The sequence below is a fragment of the Equus caballus genome, unplaced genomic scaffold (genome assembly GCF_041296265.1).
Source record: "Equus caballus isolate H_3958 breed thoroughbred unplaced genomic scaffold, TB-T2T haplotype2-0001080, whole genome shotgun sequence".
Lineage (NCBI taxonomy): Eukaryota > Metazoa > Chordata > Mammalia > Perissodactyla > Equidae > Equus > Equus caballus.
In genome coordinates this window covers 25,001-32,012 of record NW_027222076.1, presented here as the reverse complement: position 1 = coordinate 32,012, position 7,012 = coordinate 25,001, and positions in this window count along the sequence as shown.

Here is a 7,012-nt window from a genome sequence, read left to right as displayed (position 1 = left end):
CCCCACTTCCTTGATCTTGCGGACGGGATGCCACCACAGCCCGGTGTGAGGAGCGGTGGAGGTCCACGCCCGGGGATCTGAACCCGAGGACCCAGGCTGCCGAAGCTGAGTGCAGGAGCTTAACCACTATGCCGCCGGGCCGCCGTCCCCTGTCAAAGCTTTTAATAAAGCACGAGACGTGTTCCTCGATAGACCCAAACGTCTTTTCGTTTCCGTATCCTCACAACCCAAAGTAGATAAACTTCTATTTAGCCACTCACGTCTCAGGTTCTATCTTACTCGGAAATGATCTACATCGTCAGGGAAATTGTTTTGGTCTTAAGTTTGGCACCCGAGCTAACGACTCTTGCCAATCTTCCGTTTTTGTTTTTTTCCCCCCCTCCCGATTTTTCTCCCCAAATCCCCCCCATGACATAGTTGTCTATCTTAGTTGAGGGCCGTTTCTAGTGGTGGCATGCGGGACGCCGCCTCCACACGGCCCGACGAGCGGTGCCGTGTCCGTGCCCGGGATCTGAACGGGCAAAACCCTGGGCCGCCGAAGGGGAGCGTGTGAACTTAACCACTCGGCCACGGGGCTGCCCCCGTCCGTGGACTTTTTTATCACCTGATTTCACCTCGCAAAACTTCAAAGCTTCAAGTTATCAGAGAGGTTTGGGAAGTTGTTTCAATTTATTTAATTAATTTATTTTTCGAGGAAGACGAGCCCCGAGCTGACACCTGCTGCCAATTCTCCTCTTTTTGCCCCGGGAGAGTGGTCCCGAGCTAACATCCGTGCCCATCCTCCTCCCGTTGATAGGCGGGACGCCGACCACAGCATGGCTCACCAAGCGGCGCCACGTCCGCACCCCGGATCCGAACCGGCGAACCCCTGGCCGACAAAACGGAACGTGCGAACTTAACTGCTGTGCCGCCGGGCTGGCCCTTCGGGAAGTTCTTTTCAGGACACGGGCCATAAACTAGAATCACCGCTACAGGTTTATCGGAGCGACATCAGCGTTCGTGGTGGATTGAGTCGTCCCCTCTGTCTCTCCCCTCCAGGGGACAACCAAAGGGACATCTATCGACCCACCCACCAAGGATTCCCCCCCGCATGGCACAGCAGGATGCCTGAGAGATCCACGCAGCCCTACAGCGGCAAGTCACATTCGCACAGTCAAAATTCAATGGCAGAGGGGGCTGGCCCCGTGGCCGAGTGGTTAAGTTCGCGCGCTCCGCTGCAGGCGGCCCAGTGTTTCGTGGGTTCGAATCCTGGGCGCGGACATGGCACTGTTCATCAGACCACGCTGAGGCAGCGTCCCACATGCCACAACTAGAAGAACCCACAACGAAGAATACACAACTATGTACCGGGGGGCTTTGGGGAGAAAAAGGAAAAAATAAAATCTTTAAAAAAAAAATTCAATGGCAGAGACAAAACGTTAAGGTCAGCGAGAGGGAAGAGAATAACCGGCCCAGGAGCAACGGTGTGAAGAACATGGAGAAGACGGGTCCTAGACGCCGGGGTCCCCGGAGCAGCGATTTCATCAGAGGCCCGCGAACGTCCACGATCTCCACACCACGTTTATGGCCGACTGCGTGTGTGGGTCCTTTGGAATCGACCAGGCTACCGTCTGGGCCACTTTGGGACATCGTGTCTAGCTGCCCCGAGCGGTGGAGCTGTCGTTCGAGTGTAAGATGGGGCCCATCCGGGGAGAGCATGGGGACGGGGAAAGGGGAGGCCGCGGGAAGTCACAGAGTCTGAGGTGTTCGGGGGAGACCGACTCTTCTAAAGTGGAGGCGGTAGAAGGAGAGCAGCAGGATTTTTGGATTTTTGTTCTCTCTGTTAGGTATCTGGGTCCGGAGGAGAGTGGGGCGGGGGGGGATGGTTGTGGTGGTGGTGGTGGTGGTGGTGGTGGGTGTGAGGCTGAGGCAGGGCTGGTGTTTCCTTTCCGGGTCAGGTGAAAGAGCTCCTCCAGTGGAGGTTTTTGGACAAGGGGTCTGGTCTGGCAGGATGGGAGGTTGCGGGTCGAGCCACAGGGGAATCTGTCGTAGCTCAGACTCGGGCCTTTGAAGAAATAGACAGAGAGAGGAGTTTTGCTCTGTCTGTCACCGCAGCCGGCACCTCAGGAGCAACAACAGAAGGCTTCCCGAATGAGTGAAGGGGCAGGAGCCAGCGTGCCCCGTGCCTCTCTCAGCCCTGCGCCGGCAGGGAAGGAAGCAGGCAGGCAGGCAGGCAGGCAGGCCTCAGGGCTACTCCCGTCCTACTGCCCGGTGGTCCCTGTCCCGGCCCCCGCCCCCACTCTCCCCCTGACCCTCACTGCTCCCCAGCCCTCTTCTCAGCCAGAGAGGCGATGGGGGGGGCGGGGCGGTCCCAGAACAAGTTTCCTCTCATCCACCATCATCTTGCCACCCTGACGACTTGGCCCGAGATCCGGCCTAGGCTGTAGCCGTGTGTGGTTTTCCTGTGGACAAGGGGGCCGGTTCACCATTTCGGAGGAAACCCCTAGCCTTCCACTGCCGAGTCGAGTCGGTGGGACTCGCCAGCCTGGAAGGGGGGAGGGGGGAGGGGAGGTCAGGCCCATTCATTCCGACGGGCCTGGTGTCAGGGCTTCATTCAAGTGCAGGAAGCTCTCTCCCATGGCCTCGGGCTCTTTTCCATTGAACGGCTTTCTTCAATTCCCCCACCCTTAGGCCGCAGTCCGCCAAGGGCCGGGAGGCAGGGAGGGAAGATGTTGGGGCAGGGTGGCTGTCTGAGAAACTCGCCTCGTCTGGGGCAGAAAGAGTGCCCCCCTCCTTTCTCTAACCCTACTAGACTGCTTGAGGATCACGGACGGTTTGGCTCATCGATGAGCCCTGCGTTATGGGCCCGGCAAGCAAACTCCTAACTGGCAACCCGCTGCTCTAGGCGTGTGTGGGTTTTTTGATCATTCACCTTCAAGTTCGCACGACATTGGTCCGTGTCCCCCGCCCCAGCTTCCCATGGGAAATCCTCCGTCTCTTTCCACAGACTCACTGGCGACTTCACACAGCGCCTGCCTCCTCCTCCTCCTCCTCCTCCTCCTCCTCCTCCTCCTCCTCCGAAGGAAGGAAGGAAGGAAGGAAGGAAGGAAGGAAGGGGCTGACCCCGTGGCCGAGCAGTTGAGTTTGCACGCTCCGCTTCAGCGGCCCGGGGCTTCAAAGGTTCGGATCCTGGGCTCGGACACGGTACCGCTCATCAAGCCACGCTGAGGTGGCGTCCCACACGGCAGAACCAGAGGGACCCTCAAAGAGAATATACAACTAGGTACTGGGGTGCTCTGGGGAGAAGAAGAAGAAGGAGGAGGAATAAAAAGAAAAGATAAGATTGGCAATGAGCTCGGGTGCCAGTCTTTAAAAAAAAAAAAAAAAGAGGAAGAAAGATGGACAAACAGGAACGAATCCCACTGACGGCACCTCCAAATGGTGGGGGGTAGGGGGGTGGGGGGGGTGGGGAGTGGCATCATCGGGCCAATGGTGACTCTAAGTCGTGATCCCGCGGTTGTGTTATTTGATATTTTATCGAATCGATTTATTATTTTATTTTTGAGGAAGATGAGCCCTGAGCGAACATCTGCCGCCAATCCTCCTCTGTCGGCTGAGGAAGACTGGCCCTGAGCTGACATCCGTGCCCATCCCCCTCTACTTTCCAGGTGGGACGCCTGCCACAGCGTGTCTCGCCAAGCGGTGCCGGGTCCTGCGCCCGGGATCCGGACCGGCGAACCCGGGGCCGGCGGAGCGGAACGTGCGAACTTCACCGCCGCGCCACCGGGCCGGCCCCCGGAGTTGTTTAAAAAATCCAGTAAGGGGCTGGCCCCGTGGCCGAGTGGTTAAGTTCGCGCGCTCCGCTGCAGGCGGCCCAGTGTTTCGTCGGTTCGGATCCCGGGCGCGGACACGGCACTGCTCATCAAACCACGCTGAGGTGGCGTCCCACATACCACCGCTAGAAGGACCCACAACGAAGAACACACAACTATGTACCGGGGGGGCTTTGGGGAGAAAAAGGAAAGACAAAAAATAAAATCTTCAAAACTCCAATAAAACTTTGAGTGAAGACGACGAGGAGGATGCGAAACGTATCTCACGCCTCCGAGCCGAGCCGTCCGTTTAGGAAGGGGGACGAGGACCCTTTGTAAGCGATGTCCCTTTTTAAGCACCATTCTAAACCACAGAACAGAACTCCCTCTCCTCGACCCGGAGCGACCCGGAGCGAGGAGGTTCCTGGGCGTGTCAGAGAGGGCCACGTCCTCTGCAGCACGAACGAACCGCCAGGGTTCGGCCACGGGAAAGAATTTCTTCCTCTCCAGGCGGACTAAAAGTCGCCGACGGCAGCGGGCGTAGGTGCTATCCTTCCCGTCCAGGAAAGGCAGGGAGAACTTCAGCCGTGAAGAGAAGGAGGTCTTCCTCACTCCCCGTTTCGGGAGGGCCCCTTTGGCAGGGGAGTTTTGTCTCCTGATTTCAAGTCAGGAAGAAAAGGGAGAGAGAGAGAGAGAGAGTGTCCTTCTCGTGCCAGGTCGGTCTGAGGGGGACCTCCTCTGGTTTCCTCCCTTCCCAGGGAAGGCCGTTCGCCCCTTCTTCTAGAAAAAGCTCCCAAAGCACCACCGCCCAGGATGGTTGACCTACGCCCATCGTCCCTCCTTTCCCAATCATTTCTACCGCGACAGAGGGACAGAGGCCCCGGCCCCATCCCCATCCCCACCCCCACCCCCATCGCCTGCCTCCTTGATGGCCAAAGGAGCTGCCTCTGAGAATGGAACGGGGCTTGGAAACCTTCTAGAGGGGTGACTCTCACCTGCCTGCCTGCCTGCTGGGAAAAGCACCCACGCTGTCCATCGGACTGCCCTTTTGGGCAAACGTAGGCGTGCCACATAGCGATCGACAGCTATGGCGGGGGGGCGGGGGCGGGGTGGCGTGGTGGTGCCCAGGATCCACGACACGTGACGGCTGCGGAGCACGACAGCCCTAAGACCTTGAGGGAGACGGGGTGGCGCGTGAATCCTTTCGGAACGAGAACGACAGGAAACGCTGACGGGGACGTGTTCTCGTCTCGAGAACACACCAACGCCTCGCACGGTGTCTGACCCGGGGTGCCTCTGACTTTTGTCACCAGAGACGATCCTGTCGACCGCCCCTCACGCTTTGGGGAAAAGGGGAGAGGGACTCGGTAGCACGGGAGAAGCCATCCATCCGCCCTTCCTTTCCGTCTTCACGGCTCCTTCTCGTGGAAAACGAGGAAGCCGTCCGGAGGAACGGAACACTGACCCGGGCCAAAGCGTGGCCCAGCCTGAGCCTCCAAAACCTTCTGCTAAGTGAGAGGTGCCAGACATCCAAGGCGACCTACGTTGCGATTCCACACAGAGGAGAGAGCTAGAACGGTCCAACCCTAGAGGGCGACAGCAGATGGCGGCGGCGGCGGCGGCGGCGGTGGCGGCGGCGGTGGTGGTGGTGGTGGTGGTCGTGGTGAGGCAGATCCGGGAGTGGGGCCGTTTTTTCTTTCGGAGGGAGGGGATGGAAACGGAAACCTTCTGGAAATAGATAGCCGTGACGGATGTGCCACCTTGGGGAGAGAGACTCCCGAAGGCCACTGGCTTGTGCCCCGTGGAAAGGATGGATTCGGTGGGATGGGAATTCTACCTCCGTGTAGAGCGTGTGGTAAACCACGAGGTGGGTGGGTGGGTGGATGGCCTCCCTGCCTCGCCTCCACCTAGACGTCCACACACAGAGACCGACGAGGGAGGGAGGGAGGGAGGGAGGGAGGGAGAGAGACAAGATGGACAGAGGCCGAGGCCGAGGCCGAGGCAGTGAGCGAGTAAGTGATCGACCCTGGCCATAGGGATTCCTCAGAGGGCGTCTCTTGGCTCCCCAAACGAAGAATGTGTGTGGAGATCGAGAAAGATCACCGACCTAGGAGAACCAGCAAGACTTCCTCACCCTCCAGAGAGCCGCTGGGCCCCTGCCGTCCCTGCCACCGCCACCCCTACCCCTCGCCTTTGGCAGCGACGCCAACGAAAGGCAGGCAGACGAGTGGGAGAGTCGTGTGGTGGTGTCCCCCAAGGAAGGTGGGTCCATGCCGACGAGCGGTCGTCGGCGTGTGGAAAAGCCAGAGGCGGGCTGACTAGAAGGAGGGCGTCCTGGGGGAAGGGGCCAGGGTGTGAGGGAGAGAGGCCTGTTTCTCTTCCCCTGTTGGTCCCAAGTCAGGGGCCCAAAGGAGGAAAGCTGTCCGTTCCTTTCCGACTCGGACGGTTCGGGCGGGACCGACCGATCCCCGTGGCGGCGCGGTCGGGGCTTTCTGGACCAGAACCCCTCTCTCCGTCGCCTTTCGACCACACACACGCTTTAGAGGCCAAGAGAAAATGGATCGGGTCTCTCTGTCTCTCTCCCTAGAAAACAAGGGCCGGGGGCCGAGCCCGTGGACGAGCGGTCAAGTACGCGCCCCCACCCCGACCCCCGGCTTCGACGGCCCAGGTTTTCACCGGTTCGGATCCTGGGCGCAGCCCCAGACCCAGCATCGCCCTTCAAGCCCACATAGCAGAAACCCGAAAGACCTACCACTGGAACCTACAACTATGGATGGACGGGACGGGACGGGACGGGGCGGGGCGGGGCGGGGCGGGGCGGGGGTGGGGGGGGCGGCTTTGGGGAGAAGGAAGAAAGAAAAAATAAAAGAAACACAAGGACGGTCATCGCGATAGTTCTTTCCACTTCCATCCATATGTTAACAGGACCCAAGTTTCCCGACCTCCATTTGGATGCATGTTAACTAAATGGAGAAGCTATTCAAAGGACTCCTCTAAAGAAGTCCACGTTCTTCTTTCTAAATGATAATGAAAATCATTGTCACCACCGCTCTTCCGACCCTCCATGTCCAGACGGCCTCCCGCCCCTCCCCCATCCCCAACTCCCGCCCCGCCCCGCCCCGCGCCGACCCCCGCCCCCGGCATTCGCCCCGCCCACCTTTCCCTCTCCACTCCTACCCCCCCGCCCCCCGCCGCCCGGGACACCATCCCCCGCACCCCAC